At 39.6% G+C, this 16,248-nt stretch overlaps 1 protein-coding gene across 3 annotated transcripts in view; it reads left to right on the forward strand.

Moving 5' to 3' along the window:
- The window catches only part of LOC121945405 (uncharacterized protein C7orf31 homolog), a 64,433-nt gene that overhangs the window by 15,894 nt on the left and 32,291 nt on the right, over window positions 1-16,248 (forward strand). The window lies entirely within an intron of this gene.

Below are 16,248 nucleotides of genomic sequence, written 5' to 3' on the forward strand. Positions count from 1 at the left end.
ATATTCCAAAAATATACATTTATGATGGAGATCGTGTTATATGAAATGGTGCAATTCTCCTTAATATTGTTAAGAAGTTTTACTTTTAATTGTTTTATTATAAATTCATTTAAGTGCACTTTGTTGCAAACACTTTTAATTAAGTAAGCTTCCGAATGCAGGGCCTTTACTTGTAATGGGATATTTTTGTACTGTGGATTTACTTTTTTTTTTAATTTTGTTTTTATTTTATTATGTTTTAGTTAGTTTGAAGAAAAACACTTTTGTCAAATTTAAACAATATTTCATAAAAGGGAATGACATGCACATGAAATACATAATCACATTCAGGATAAGAGAATAGCCTACTAAAAAGTGCGAAGCGGCGTAGTAAAGTAGGCCACTTGGACCTTAGATTTCACGGAGGAGATCATTACTCCACGAACTCCTCAATAACACTGAAGGCACTAGAGAAAATCACCCTTTGGAGGATTTGATTGACAGCTTCTTGTTAGCCAATGGGAGGCCCCGAAGTTACTGATTGGCTAAGTAAGGACCACTAACACGCCTTCCCACTTGACCAATGTAATCTTTTTTTTCCCCCAACAGTAATTCCAAACAGTTTTGTAACACACCACTGGGGGACGCTGCATGCTTGTGTCGAATTGCCATGTTCAGCTCCTGCACCCCAGGTAACTAATGAGAATGGATTTATGCTGGAAAGCTCAGAGCAAAAGGCAGCAGAACAAAAGGTTTTACTCGGAGATGGACTCACATCGGAGCTGCCTCTGATGCACTGTTGTTTCTGATACCGTTTCATCCTCAAGGCAGGATTATGTAACACTGGGTGCATTTGTTCATGAAATGTACTTATGCATGCAGTGCAACAAAGCCATAAGAAAGTTACACATATACAGATATGCCTACAGTAAAATCAGCACATGGTTATGTGTCAGAGTCCTGAGAATTAATATCTTAGTTTTATTTTCAATGAGAAAACAGTGGGGAGGCCCTGGGGATGTGATTAAAAGGGGTTTCAGTGAAAAGGCTGGCAGACGCCTTCATGGAAGATGAATGTGGTGTGTATCGTATCCAGAAAAGGAGCTTATTGATCAGGGTCTCAGAGGGGACAGGATACAGGTCTTATGCAGGTTGCAAGTCAATGTTTGGTCATTTGGACCCAATGCATATGCCCCATTTAGCTCTCAGTGCAGTGGATACTTAATGTAAGCGAAAGACTGTTGGTATGATCATCAGGAATTGTAGGTTTTCTATTGAAGAAGTTGGTAAGCTGCTCTTTTCTTCTGTGATTAATTATTAACAACATGCTGAAAATGCTCTCAACAATTAAACCTGATTTTCTGTCTTCAGAGCAGCGCTTGCATCTAGTGGACACGTTGTCTTTCCACACCAGCTCATAAGTCATTATAGAAACTCTCTCTCCTTGTCTTCTGATCTGTGATGAGCCTCTACTGTTTTGGTGAACTAGAAAACTGTTTTTTTCAGGGCATCCTTTTGGCAATGACACACTTTTTTATATAAAGGATGTATAAGTGGTCTTATACTGTATTCTTATATACTATCTGAATGGTTAATAAATAATTAGGTTATGCTTTGTAATTCATTTATAAGCCATAGGAGCAACTTTTGGCTGGCCAAGTTGTTAAAAATCCATTTGGCTGGTGTTTTCTCTTTTATAATTCTGCAGATAAAAATACTGATAAATCAGTAGTAAACTGTTTGCTTTACAGTCTATTAAGTCTGCCAACCCAATCACCAAAAAACCCCATGTTGGATATCTTACATTTCCACATTATTATGAACCAGATATATTTTCAACAATGCACTGGTTAACTTTATGTCAAAAGATAATGTTTTTACATAAAATATCCAGTTTTGTGCACACAATTCTGGCTGGAAAAGCAGTGATGCCTCTGTAAAAACATCTGCTTTTCATGCCACTATTCCCAGTGTAAAAACAGTGATGGGTCGTTACAAAATACCCATGATTGGCAGTGGCGTGTCCAGACCTTTTTTATGGCGGTGGCTCAAATGGGGCACTGACTTATACAGGGCTGGCGTGAAGTACGAGCGCTGCTGCATGTACACAAGCCTGCAGAGCTGTAATTTACCGTTTTTTGTCTCCACTACCCATACCTACTTTAATTACTAACATTGCATGGCCCTACATTCCTGCTTATAGTTTAGTTTTAGACTGAATTGCATCTATAAACGAAAATGGATTTTACTCAGTTCGAACTGACTGGGCGGATAGTCAATCATAACGGGGTGACACCAAGGATGGCGAATCACATTTCAGGGGTGATCATCACAGGCCACCCAGTGCCACTCACTAGACATGCCCGTGATGATAGGTGCCTAAAAAGACGCTGAAAACACAGCCATGACAACACATGACTCGCTGTTTGTGGTCTGCAGCTTGGCAGACGTCTCATCTTGGTAAAATTATTCACCATCCCCTCCATATCCTGATGGCAAAGTCAGCCTAAACATTACATCATACTACATCTGAGATGAACATTGCCAAGTTTTTCTTCTGGCAACTGGGTTGAGCCTGTAGTTATAAAAAATATCTAATAAATGGATAGCTGAATGGTAGATAAACCACCCAGAGCTATTTCATTACAACATGGAAATTCAAACTTTGTTCTTATGAATAACATATAATTGATGTGGACATTAGTTGAGGATTTATTAGCCAATAATGAAGCTGTTACTTTCTACTTGTCTAAAGAGCGCCTTATTAGAAAGGGGTATGAGAGCCAGTTCAACCATATGTTACATCTTTATCCACAGTAGGTCACAGTATGCTTTCACTGTGAGTAGACCCAGAATCCAAGGCAAGACATGTGTTGGTTATCTGCCATATGACCTGCTGTTGCCCTCTGACCCCTTCCTGTCGGCTCTTTTGGGGTTTTAGTGCTAGTTGCCATAGTAACAGAGCAGCTAATAGGGTTAAGCTGTCGCTGCAGGCGCGGGAGCGGCAGTAATGCATGCAGTGAGGTGCTGTTTGGATTTATTGCTCTGCTACAGTATGGATCCCTTTGGGCTATCTTAACCAAACTCTAGAAAGCAAGTAAAATATTTTAGCAAAGCAATGATCCAAAATGTGGGATGATGATTTCTTTATCGGTAACTTTTTTTTAACTTCACCTTTATGGGATGAACAGACAGTGAAGATATGAGAGTATGGGAGAGAGAGCTACGAAATGCAGCAACTGGCGAGAAGTGACTGAGGAAAATCTGTATTATCATCTGTTTTCAAAAATTCTGCAACCATGAAAACAAATAAATGACATCCTGGATTGAAGGAGTTTGAGTTCAAGGGCAGGAATGATTTGGGATGGTTTATGAAGCATATTTCATGTCTTTCATGTGTTTGAAGCCTAAATTACTCAACAACAGGCAATAACAGAGTGATTTAAGGCCTATTTTTGTGCCTAAAACCAAACGGACTAAACCTAAAATTGACCAGAGCACTAAAAATGAAATACAGATGTTGATGAAATGACATGCTCCAGTGTACAGGGTGAGAAGATATATTGCGTTGTGCCGTCATCCCTTAAATCTGCTTGGTTCTCTCCTAGACAAGCACATTCTTGGGGCCCACTGTGAATGCAGCCCTCATACAGATGGGCCTTGAGAGCCACCCTGTTAGAACAGAAATAAGTCCAGATGGCTGGATCCTGCTGTGAGGGGCTGTGGATGGAGTGAGTAGTGGTCTGTGTGGCTCGGGCCAAGCCTGACTGGACCCTTTTCACACTGAGGGCCCCTGGCATTCCCTCAGTACCACCTTGAGGCTCTCGGGTTACAGCCAGGGCGAAGACATTCATGTTGGTTCTGTTTTTCTTAACGAGCATTAATCTGGTTGTTTAAGGAGCAATGAAACAGGAATATTGATGGCTGGTCTGGAGGGGAAAGTGATTTACATGAGCTCATGACTGACCGATTGATTGATTGATTGGCAGCATATTTATATGGTGTTTTCTTGGAGATCATTCCCACATGTAATGCAGACTCATATTTGGAGTAAAAGCAGCAGTGTGAGAGCTGAGATGCTTTGCTGTCACCAACTCTACCCCCACTGCAGGAGCCTTCAGCACCTTCATCAGCTCCACACGCTGTCCTCAGATCACATTCAGAGTCACACACTGAATCAATCTGCATCTGGTGCGATAGGCTCCAGTGCAGTTTATGTCCTCTGTATGAATGCTGCAGAGAGAAAAACGACTTTTCATGAGTAACAGAGGACGTGGGAAGGTAGACCACCTGGGATTGCTTACGAGAATATGTCTCTTGTTTCAGGACACTTACAGTGCCCCCAGATACTTCCCTCTGTGTTATTCTATACCTTATTCTGGCATTGAGGGCTTGGGGAGGGGGGGTTAGTTATTGTGATGCTTTGTGTCTTAGAGTTACTGGGAATGAATACAGTAGGAATTTATCTCCAGAGTATTTGTTTCACTACAGGTTTCGATCAGCAGATTTTAATTTTCAAAAGCGTAAATGTCTGTATATAGATCCCTAGAATAGCCACTTCATATATACTTGGGGATTTAAAGGGGCATTTCCCAGAGAAATTTAAATATATATATATTTTCCTCTTACTGTAGTGTAATTTAATAGATATAGATTGTTTTGGTGTGAGTTTCTGAGTGTTTGAAATGTTGGCCATAGAGTTGTCTACTTTTTTAGAATATGATGGAACTAGATGTCACTTGGCTTTTGGTGCTCAAAAAATATGTTTGTAAATCTCAACAGCAATGTCTCTTTCCAGAAATCATGACCCAGTTACTCAACATAATCCACAGACTTTGTTGTAAGCAGTTTCATGTAGGAGCCGTTTTCTCTCTACTGAACTACACCTGCCAACAACACAGAAGGAAGTATGCATCTACTGCTAGCGACCAAGCACTACTGATGCTAATGTTACAGCTCAGTTGAGGAGGATGCCATTAATGTTTACATTTCGCACTGCCACGAGCATAAGCCTCTCCTCCATGCAACGACTCCTAATATAAGAGTTTGTATGATATCTCACAAATAGCACCCCATGAATTACATTATGTACTTGATGTACAGTGACGTAGGCCTACTTAACATAAGTTAATAACATAACATTAGGAAAAGAAACACGGTGATAACGCACCTTTAAATAACTCAAAACTCACTTGGTTTCACACAATGACCTCCTGGGGGAAAAAGTCCTTTGTGGGGTTTTTGTGACCAGTCCATCTCCCCAACTTGTCTCCTTACTTGGACTACCTCCTTCTTTACTCCAATGCATTGATCACATGATCCCAGCCTTCCCTATTATGTGTGTTATTCAAAAATGAATGGGTCTTGATTATGTGCGTTATATCTAAATTAGTGTGCATTACTTATGGCTATATGAACTAACAGTGCATGAGAACAGCCTGGTCCATGAGTAGATGCACGCCTCCTTCTGCGCATTGATACAGTTGGCAGTTGTAGTTTGGAGAGAAAACAGCTCTTACATAAAACTGCTCACAACAAGGTTTGTGGATTATCTTTAGTAACCAGGATATGATTTCTGGAAAGAGTCATAGCTGTGAGTTTTTCAAATACATGTTTTTGTGGTTTCAGCACCTCAAGCTGAGTGCCCTAGAGTTCAATTATATTCAAGAGAATGCAGACCTACCCCTACAACCAACATCTCCAACACTCAGCAACACAAAACAAAACAACCTAGATTGATAAACAGCACTTACAGGTAAGATGAAAACTATATATTTGGGGGTGAACTGTCCTTTTAAGCTCACTCTCTTTATATAAAATGTTTCATAAGCTGATCTGTTTTGTAAAATTCAAATTTGCAAAGACACAACTAACCCTCAAAAGTGAGGTGGAAGGGGGTGCCCAGTAGCTCACCTGGTAGAGCGGGGGCCCCATGTACAGAGGCTGTGTCCTCGCTGCAGCGGCCATGGGCTTGACTCCAACCTCGACCCTTTGCTGCATGTCATCCCCTTTCTTTCCCCCATTCACACTTGCTGTCCAATCTGGATAAAGGAAAAAAGCCAAAAAAGTGGGGAATTATAAAGTAAAATTTAAAAAGTCAAGTAAAACACCTTATACCTTTCCCACAGTATCTTAGTACTTGAGTCCTGGACTTGGGTTGTGTTTGTTATATTTGGCATGTGCTGAAGTCAGAGATCAGTCATTTGCAATGGCTGGATGTATTGCTCAAGGACATATTACTGTTATGCCCAATGACAACTATGTCATTTCTATCCATCATACACCAGTTTAGACTTGATGACTCATCTGTGCAAGTAGTTTTCAGATAACAATAAAAGTAGTTCCCCCACCATCATAAAGTTAAGTATAAGAGTCAGCTGGGCTGAATATGAAGAAGTTTCAGAACTAGTCAGATAGCGGGGATGGTTTTGTTTCTTGTGTAAACAGGTGGTGACTTCATCCCATGTGCCTCTTGGCTGGGGGTTTCCGCTACCCAACACGGAGCCCATTAGATCCTGTAACACTCTGATTGGCAGGTGAATGGCACCAGTGACAAGCAACCCCCATCTCCCCAGGGGCCAATGTGGCACAAAATGAATGGAGAAGAGTTGAGAAAGATCGTCTTTGAACCTAAAAAGACTATTTTCCCCCTTCTTTTACTTCTCCTTTTCTCCCACTCTCTCGTTGTGTCATTCTCTTCACTTTTCTTTCTTTTCCCAGTGCGGGTGTGTTTTGTTCTTGTGAGTTTTTTGGCTGATGGAGCTCGTTGACTCGGGGCAGAGTAAGACAGGAGTAAAGTTAAATTAAGTCCTTTCAGAGGGACATGGAGGAATGTGTCAGTCAGCTCACAGGCCTCATTTTTTAAAGAAAAAAGTAAGTATACACTCATTTGAATCTCAAGAAATTAATATTGTTGTGCATACATTTTTATGAATTTCTTTTTTAAACTGCCATTGAATCTTACATATTCTGCAAAGGGATTTATGAGTAAAATTCCCCTTAGTGTGATGAAATTTTAGAAAGGATTTTTTTTTACTTTTCATAACACCTGCAAAGAGTAATCTCACGCAGATTTAATGGTGGCATTTTTGATATTGCATGATGATGATAATGATTGATGTTTGTGAAGAAAAGTGAGACATATACTAACAGTAGCTCACATTTAATGGGTTGCTCTTCGCTGGTTACTCACAAAGCAATGATTTCTGCTGTCTCCACGGTGACTGTTTGCTTTCTTGTGGCCTGCCTTTGTCACACATCCTTTTCCATCTCAGTTTCTCCTGATGTTAAGTGTTCCCTTTCACGACTGCCCATCACCATCCAGTGAACCCAAACAAGGAGTGCTCCCCTGACTTGTCTCTCTCCTAATGGATTGGCTCAACAAGAGCTGCCTTGAAAAAGTTTGACATTTCATCAAACACTTGTTTTTACATGAAAAATTAATAAGTGAGATTTAGAGGGGTTGCTCGGAGGATCTTTGGAAAGAGCTAGGCTAGTTGTTTCTCCCTGTTCTTCCATGACATATACGTAACAACACCTCTATGTATTTATCACGAGTACGAAGGCTTTTAAAAATGGCCAGACTCTTCCTGCACTTAGCAAGCAGACAGCTGAATAGTATCTCATTCTTGAGTGTTGAATAGACCTTTGCCTTGGTAAATCTTGTCACTGTGCAGCTGCTGATTGTCAACTCTCATCAAGTGTGGCTCCACAAACCACCGAAACCAGTCTGTTGACCTTCCACTCTTTCTCTCCCTCTCTCACAGCTGTACGCTTTGAACTTTAGCTCTGCTCCACATCCAATCAGGATTCAACCCCTTAAACTCCACATTTGCCCCCTCTTGGCTGCAGGCGACTGGCCCATCTGCAATCAAACCCTGTGTCTGCTCTGCACAGGTCTGGATGCAGAGCTGTTTCCTTTGAATACAGAGCATTTGCTGGCTGGGTCCTGGGGATCTGAAGCTTTTCTTCCCCAGCCAAAAGTACTTTGACCATGACCCATTTCAGCTCAGCCAGGCCTATAGCAGCTTCATGCCATCTGAAGGCTAAGTGCTTGCTGTATAGGCTCCAGCGTGAGCACATGGTGGGACTAACCAGCTCCTGGGTCTAGCCTGCCTACCATCTGGAAAATAACAACTTTGAGCAAGTCCTGCCAGTAATTACCCTGCAAACTCAAAACAAAGGCTCAGAACACAGTGTGGTGAAATCTGGATAATTGATGAAGACAGGCCACAGTAACTGGTCTATGTTGTGTCTATTTTGATGAGTGAACAGTTGAGTTTTGCCTTAAAACACTGTAGTCAGGTTTGAGAATTTCTATTTGTATTTGACGAGGTACAGAAGAAAAAAAAATCAACAGGAGGTCCACAATTTAAAAAAATATGTTGGGGCTTTTTGGCCTTTATTTAATAGGATAGATTCAGCATGAAAGGGCAAGAGAGAGGGGATGATATGCAGGAAAGTACCAAGGTTGGAACTGAACCTGCAGCCACTGCAGCAAGGACATACCCTTTGTACATGCAAGCCTGCTCTATTAGATGAGTGAGGTGAGTTGGCACCCCAAAAAGTGCAACATTTTAGATATAAAAATATGTTTATTGTTGTATGCTTGAAAACAATACCTGGCCACACCACTGCACCTAAAATAACTTCTGGTAACATTTATAACATACAGTACTTCATAGGTGTTTTTCAAGTTTATATGACAGCAAACACATAATTCAGGGAAAGTAACATAGTGGTTAAAGGGAGTGTCTTAAAGATTAAAAGGAATCTTTTTTTTTTTAAAGAGAGTTTGGTCCAAAAAAATACATAGAAAACCAATTTTTTTAATACACATTTTAATTAGTGAACTTAATTAATTAACTAGTGGAGGGCCCTGATAACAATTTGTGGGGTTGCCAGTGAGTGTCTGTTGCCCTAGTTTTGTGGTATGTCCTGCACCATTGGCACTAGTCACCCCTTGTTGCCACTTATTCGCTTTTTTTTTTCAGCTGAAATAGCATGTTGAATCTACTTCAGAGATTGCGTAGCCCGCTGACGTATTAAACCACTTAGTTTGGCAGTTCAGCTCAACCCACGAAAATTGAAATGGAAGTGAAGAATTTAAACAAACAACTTAAGTCAAGAGAGAGTATGATCCAAACAAAGTTGTGTCATATGTGAAAGGGTTTTTCTAGCCATTAAGCTCTTAAGCAAAAATGTTTCGTAATTGTTTGTGTTATTGTTTGCTAACACACAGTAAATATCGTTTGTTCTTACGACATCAGGTTGTGTTGCTAATGTGCTATTTGGCTAGCTAGCAACTAGCATCTAGTCATGTTGGCTGTCATGTTGAATGTCAGACTACTAACGCATGCAGCTATGGAGAGTTTTTACCTCTCAAGCAGGCACAGAACGTATGTGCTAGTTGGCTTTTGTCTGTTGTTGTTGTGGTGTGTTCAAGTGTTCTTTGGCCGAGACACAGGTGACATCAGACAACTCAGTCAGTCTTCATCATCGTTAGTTCTCTGATGTTATTTTGGTGTGTCTTGGCTGATGATAAACTGATTTTCTTACCTTTAGACAAGCCTGGCTATATTTTTCCCCCATTTCTAGCCTTTGTGCTACACTTAAGCTAAAGGCGCCAGTAACTCCAACAGAAACTGTAAACCTACTCTTCCCACAATGGCTTTGTCCAACCATTTCTGTAACTTTCCAAAGTGAACAATCCAGACATCATGCCCATATTACACAGTAATCGGCAAAGTCTGCATAGGTGAGAAAATTGGCAGGATCTCCCTCAAGCTCTTATTTAAATACACATTCTTCACAACTATTTATGTCACTTTTCACCTGTACAAAACTTTGCATGCTTTCCATGGAAATGGTTGAAAGTGTAATAGCTGTGATAAACAATTATCACGTCTCTTCCCTCTTCATGTTGACAGGATTTCTGCTTCGCATATGAGTGTGGCCATTTTGAATATCTATAAACCCTTTGCCTTGCATTGTGGTCAGACAACATGTCGTATGAAATTGTTAATTTTGAGACATAAACATAAGAACGTCAAAATTGACAAGAAAGCGCATTTCCAAATATGTACAACTACTCATTCTGAATTCACAGGGAAAAAGCAGGACATGTAACTTTTGTCCCACATATGCGGCACACAACTCTGAGTTAGTTTAAATCAAAGCCACCACTGTTTGTAGGCAAGACAGCTCTTGCTGAAGCAAACAGCTTCATACTTGCCATGAAATAGTTGCTGGGTGTGAAAATTAGTTTCCAGAGCTTGCTTTCCATTCATCGGTAGACAGCACTGAAAAACCACAAACACTCCCTTGGTTTGAACCACTGCCTGGAGCTGACAAAACATGAAGCAGATTTAGATTGTCCATCCTCCAAAATGTCACTTTCAATTTAAATTCTATCAGGGGCTGATCTGGAAACTGTTACTCAGTGCATCTTGAAAATAAATTGTTTGCAGCTGAGAGTCAAAACTAAAGGAGGTGGGGGGGGGGGGGGGGCAAGTGGCAAAGTCCCTCCGGTGAAATGCCATGTTTAGGCTGATGCACAGGAAACAGGCTCTCACCAGCCAGGAAATTAAGTGGCAAGCAAGGGCCGGCTTATATTTCCCTTTTGCTTTCAGATGGGCCTTGTTAGTGCAGAGACACCCGGGCTCCAGCTTTTGTTCACACAGAGCCAATAGTAAACAACACTGCAAGGTTTTTTAAAAGACTTTAAGTGCTTGTGATGGCTGAGTGGTATGCTGCCATGAGGTCTTGAGTTTCTCAGACCTCCACATCCCCCCAGCCCCCCCTGTGTCTTTGAGAGGGACTGGAGTCAATGGTCATGATCTGAAAGAGCTGAAACTAATTTATGTGCAACTGAGAGGAAAGACTTCTCCGACTTAAGTTTAATGGATGACATTTGTGGCTTCATTTTAAGAGTAGTTCAAAAATACCTTTGGTTTAGATTCTACATTTTTGTCCTGTTTGCTCTTCTCTTTCAATTATGGACATTTTTTTATGTAAATCCACAAAGCAGGAATATATGTTACAATGGAACAATAAATAAAAAACAGGATTTAATGGATAAAGCTATTACACAAGATGAATTTGCTGACGAATAGTTGAAGATAAAATCATCCTCTGCTTATGACGAGATGTCCTTTAGATAAAATGTTAAACATCTCAATCAATACTCTGAATCATAAATTGCTTGCATGAAGGACAAATGAAACAAAGGCTAGTGTTACAGAAAGACCTATTGAGCAACATACTCACCTTGATTCAGAGCGATGAATGTAGTCCAACAGCTGCCAGCAAAGAGGGAGCGAAAACAAACTTTTTTGTCAAACCAAGGCTGAACCTGAATTCTCTAAAATATCTATATCAGATAAACCTCAAACCACATGGAAGTCATACATTTTTATGGGCAGTTAGACAAGCTTTACAATAACTTATAATTGCAATTTATTCATGAAGTGGGGGGGGGGGTTATTTGATTTATTGATATTTTAATATAATCAATTGCTCCTGCTATGATGAGCTAAAATATTTGCTGTTTTCTTTTACGCTTCTTTTTCAGAACAAGTAGAAGTACTTCTAGAGAAAGGTCTTTCAAATATTTAAGCTCAAATATGTGCACATTTATATCTACTCTGTTAGTGAAGCATGACCAGCATGTGTACAACAAGTCGAAGCAGAGTCAACAGCCATGCTAGTAGCTCAGTGAGACTGTTCTTAGGTACAGTGCTGCTTTTAGCTGAATGCTAACATCAGACTAGGGCTGGGTAATCAAACAAACAAACTCTAGACTTTCAACCAGGAGCCTGCAATTTGTTTCCCATGGGAAACCAAGAATGATTTTAATAACAAAGTAGTCTGCAATGTGTAGCATCAACACGTTCTCATAAGTTGTCAAATACTGCCCCTTTACAGTGTCTACATATTATGCACTAGGTACCCTTCTTATGCACTAAGTATCGAGCTACTGTGATGTCAAAACAAGCAGATTGGTTGGATTACGCTGCATGTGGTTATGTTTAGGCAGCACAAGCACATGGCAACCAATGTCAGGACATCAACAAAAGCACATGCTGGCACAGATTGGTGTAGAAAAAAAACCCATCACATTCAGATGGGAAGTGAACACCGGACTCCTGCATGAAAGTCCAGGGTTTGTTGGACTCATTGGACCCATCCACCGCCCATCCTGCCTATCCTATAGGGACTTTCATGCTCCTTATATTATGTCATTACCAGCAGCATTTTGACCTGACATAGCCCGTCAGCATGCTATAACACCATGAACGGTTTTCTCTGACCGTGTTATCAGCTGAAGTGTCCAGCAACGTATCATGTGAACATGAAAGCTGGCTTTTAGCTTCAGAATCTTATGCTGAAAACACTGCAAAAGTGGCAGCATTTGACAACTTTGGGATGAGAATAGGCTGGTGTTATCCTATGTTATTAATGTATGTCGCATGAAGTTACATTATGTTAACAATAACCATACTTATTTTAAGCCAAACCAAAATGTTTCTTTTCTCAACCAAACCCAAGACTTTTTTTTGCGTAAACCTTAGGGAATAAATGTAAAAACGATGTGTTTTATCTTCTTTGAAAGTTCATTTAGAAAATGACTATATGCGTGTAACAGGCAGAGTGTGTATATTTCCTGTGAAAATGGCAGTGTATATTAAAAAGGACAGTGCATGTATCAAGCATAAATTGACACACTGTTCTCGAACTGATGATTTTAATTTATTTTGATTCTGATTCTGATTTTGATTTTGATTTTGATTTTGACTCTGACTTTGACTTTGACGTATAGGTCCACTGTCAAAGTGGCAGTATCTGAGGAGTTGGGATGAGAAGGTGTTGGACTGTTCTAGCTATTTGATTTTTTTCCATTGCCATTACTTAAATAGTCATTGTATTCACAATACTGATGATCATTTATCAAAATTGTATAAATATTTATAAAAGTAGCAGTAGTAGACCTTACAATATTGCCTCAATTGAAATTGAAGTGTTTGGTCAAAAATATTGTGATATTTGATTTTCTCTTAATTGCCCACCCCGAATGTTAGACTGCTTATGCTCATTATGACAATTCTGACATGCTGATGTTTAGCAGGTAATATTTATCACAATTATCACCAATGTGTAGCATATTATCTTTCTATATTTTAAATGTGAAAAATGTAAAAAAAAAACCCCACCAACCCCGCCCCCAAAAAACATGGTAGTGCTATAGAAGTAGGGGGATAATCAAACTCAGTCTGATTCATCCTCGGGAGAGCATGAATGTCTGTACTAAATAAAATTAAAAAAGTGGTGGACCAACCAATAGCATAATGTAAATACAATTATATTGCCTTATTGCTATAGAGTATAATGGAACAACGGTAGCATATTATTCAAGGCTGTAATGTGCAGGAAAAACACTTTATAGTGAAAGAGAAGACAGAATGGCAGCTGACGGAGGTTCATGTAGAAAGAAATTTCCTGTTTGTGTTCACATGTTTCGAAGGTCAGAACTGGCTGAATGCCAACACAAACCCAGAGCTCCCTCTCCGATGCAAAAGACCACCTCGGTGTGAAGGCCTGACACGATGGTGGCGAGCAGTGATTCATGCTGTGAAGCTCAGGGCTAAGTTGAAGTCAATATAAACAATTACAGTTGATGTAGTTTGAGTGTGTGTATGTGAGTTGGAGAGGGATGAAGCAAGAGAAAAAGAGAAATACTGCTGTCTGACTGAGCTCAGTGGGATTTGAGCTCAGTGTTGTTTATACTTTCTTCTCACAGGCAAACTGTGATGACCTGAGCTGCTCTACTTTAGCACTTATGTGGGGCCGGCCATGGAACACAAACCAATAATGGAGCGTTAAGGGGCTGCAATTCAAGCTTGAACACTGCAGCAGCAATGGGTGTCTCAGAGACAAGTGACACCAGAGTCAGACAGAAACATTTTTACCCTAACTTTAATCCTGTCATGTCTGCAATCCACCCCACCAATTGTGGTCATCAGACCAATTTTAAATGGCCCTTGGTCTGTTTTTCAAAATGTTGAACACAATATTTGTGAATTACGCAAGAACACTTAGCATTTATTTTCAGTCACCTCATGATAGCAGGACAATCATACAGTTTGTAGACATGCACCAAGTAGGAACTATGCAGGCAGATCTAATGTGTTTTCATAAACAGCTGGCAAACAAGCCAATGAATGGTTACCTAACACCAAATATTTCCTGCAAGGAAGCAAAGAAGCATAAAGTCCATAGAAAGGGCTGCTGCTTTAAAGAGCGTTGGAAAGTTAAATACCTTTTCACTTAAAGGTAAAAAACAGTTGCATCATTGTATCATTAGTATGTGTTTTTATTTTTTAGTGACCCATATGATACGAGAAACAGCTGGCCCCCAGGTATTTTCACACTGTCTAATCTGGGCCCCTTTCAAAACACCTCCTGGACGACCCTGCTTTAAACCATTTCTGATCTTTTTATCTAAAAACATACATGTCGAAAGAATTGAGCATAGAAACAGAAACATGTTTTTAGTATAAGATAGAGAGGCAAAAACAAAAATTCTCTCTGGCCTTGTTGAATAATGGAGTGATTGCCTATAAAATAGTCAAGTAACTCAAAGTGTGTGTGAATGAAGTCCAAAGGGCTTTTTCTCTGTTGCTTGATTTGATATTATGATTTTGATCCTTGTCTCACAATGATGTTTACAAGACAGTTTAAAAGTTGGTAAAAAATGGCCAAGAAAACATCACTCGTCTTGATATAACTCTGGATTGACCAGTATTCATTCTTTGCTTCTATAACTTACAATTACTTTGCATCCCTTTTACACTCCTTCTTCTCTCTTGTGGTTGTTTCCATATGTTTGGGACGAGGTTAGAAGTTGACTGGCAGAGGTCCTGCTCTCTGAAAGTCAGCGGCTCGCTGAAGGGGCTTGTTTCTATCAGGGGTGACACACCCGCCCGTCCATCATCCCGACAGAGCTGACAGCCATTAAGCCAAACCAGAGGAGTTCCTGCCAACAATCAAAGGGCTTTTCATTGAAGGAATCCAGCTCTGGCCTGTCATCGGGGAGGGGGCGTTCCCAGCTGTCAGCAGGACAGGGGGATAGTGGGGCTGTCCTTCCTCCCCTTTTTTTTTAAAGTCTCTGGTCAAATCCATTACATTGGTCAAGACCACATGCTCCGCCTCTCTCTCTCTCTCTCTCTCTCTCTCTCTCTCGGATTCCCCTTTTGTAAGCTAATGCAGCTGTTGTCCACAATGCCATTGTGTTGTGAGGCATTACATAGCTTGTGTAACTTTTCTTACCTATATTTATATGGAGCCTTGACTTTCAGTGTACATACTGTTCTCTTGCTCGTCAGTATTGTCAATGCTCTTATTCACCACTTGAGGGAGGCAAAACTAAACAAAATATCAAGCATTAGCACTGCTATAAAATCTATTCAGAAATATTTAGATACAAGTTAACACCATTCTACCACCCTGATATTAATATTAATACATCATGTATATTGTTCACATGCTTTTGTGAACCTTTAAATTTTGCATTGTCCCAGATTAAGATAACTTAACTTATCTAGGTTTAAAACAAATTAGAATAGACTGCAACTATCAGTAATGTCATAGTCCATTGTTGTGATGGTTATTTTCTTGATGAATTGATTAATTGTTTGGTTGATTTAACATTATAAAATAGTGAAAATGCCAGAAAAATGGCAAATCCTCAATTTAAGAAGCTATTATTATTATTATTATTATTAAATGTTTGGCTTTTTTTTTTTTTTTTACATCAAAGTACTTGTTGACAAATAATTTTGATTAAATTTGTTTTAGCCCTAATAATCTCCCCAAAAAAGAAAACATTTTTTAAAAATCCAAGTATGTACTAAGTCAAAGAAAAAGGAATAAATAAAAACACTACACAGTGTTAAGGGGAGAAAAAACATACAACATAATAGTTGCAGAGAGGGATCAGATAACAGCTCTTGTGTATCAATTTAGTTGAGAGACCAGGATCAAAAGGAAAAAGCAGCAACTACTATTAAAAAAACAGCTTATATACATTGTGTATGTGAATAAAAAAACATGGACATAATATCAGGTAATAGCTCTATGCCATGAATCTGTGCCTTTAAGGAGATACTGTGAAATGATGTTACATTAAAAAACTTAAACTGTAGTGTAATGTAACATCTCTGCATTCGTTAAGTGTGCATTGTAACCAACGGCAATCTGATGAATTGTGTT

Source organism: Plectropomus leopardus, chromosome 7 (assembly GCF_008729295.1).
Source record: "Plectropomus leopardus isolate mb chromosome 7, YSFRI_Pleo_2.0, whole genome shotgun sequence".
Lineage (NCBI taxonomy): Eukaryota > Metazoa > Chordata > Actinopteri > Perciformes > Serranidae > Plectropomus > Plectropomus leopardus.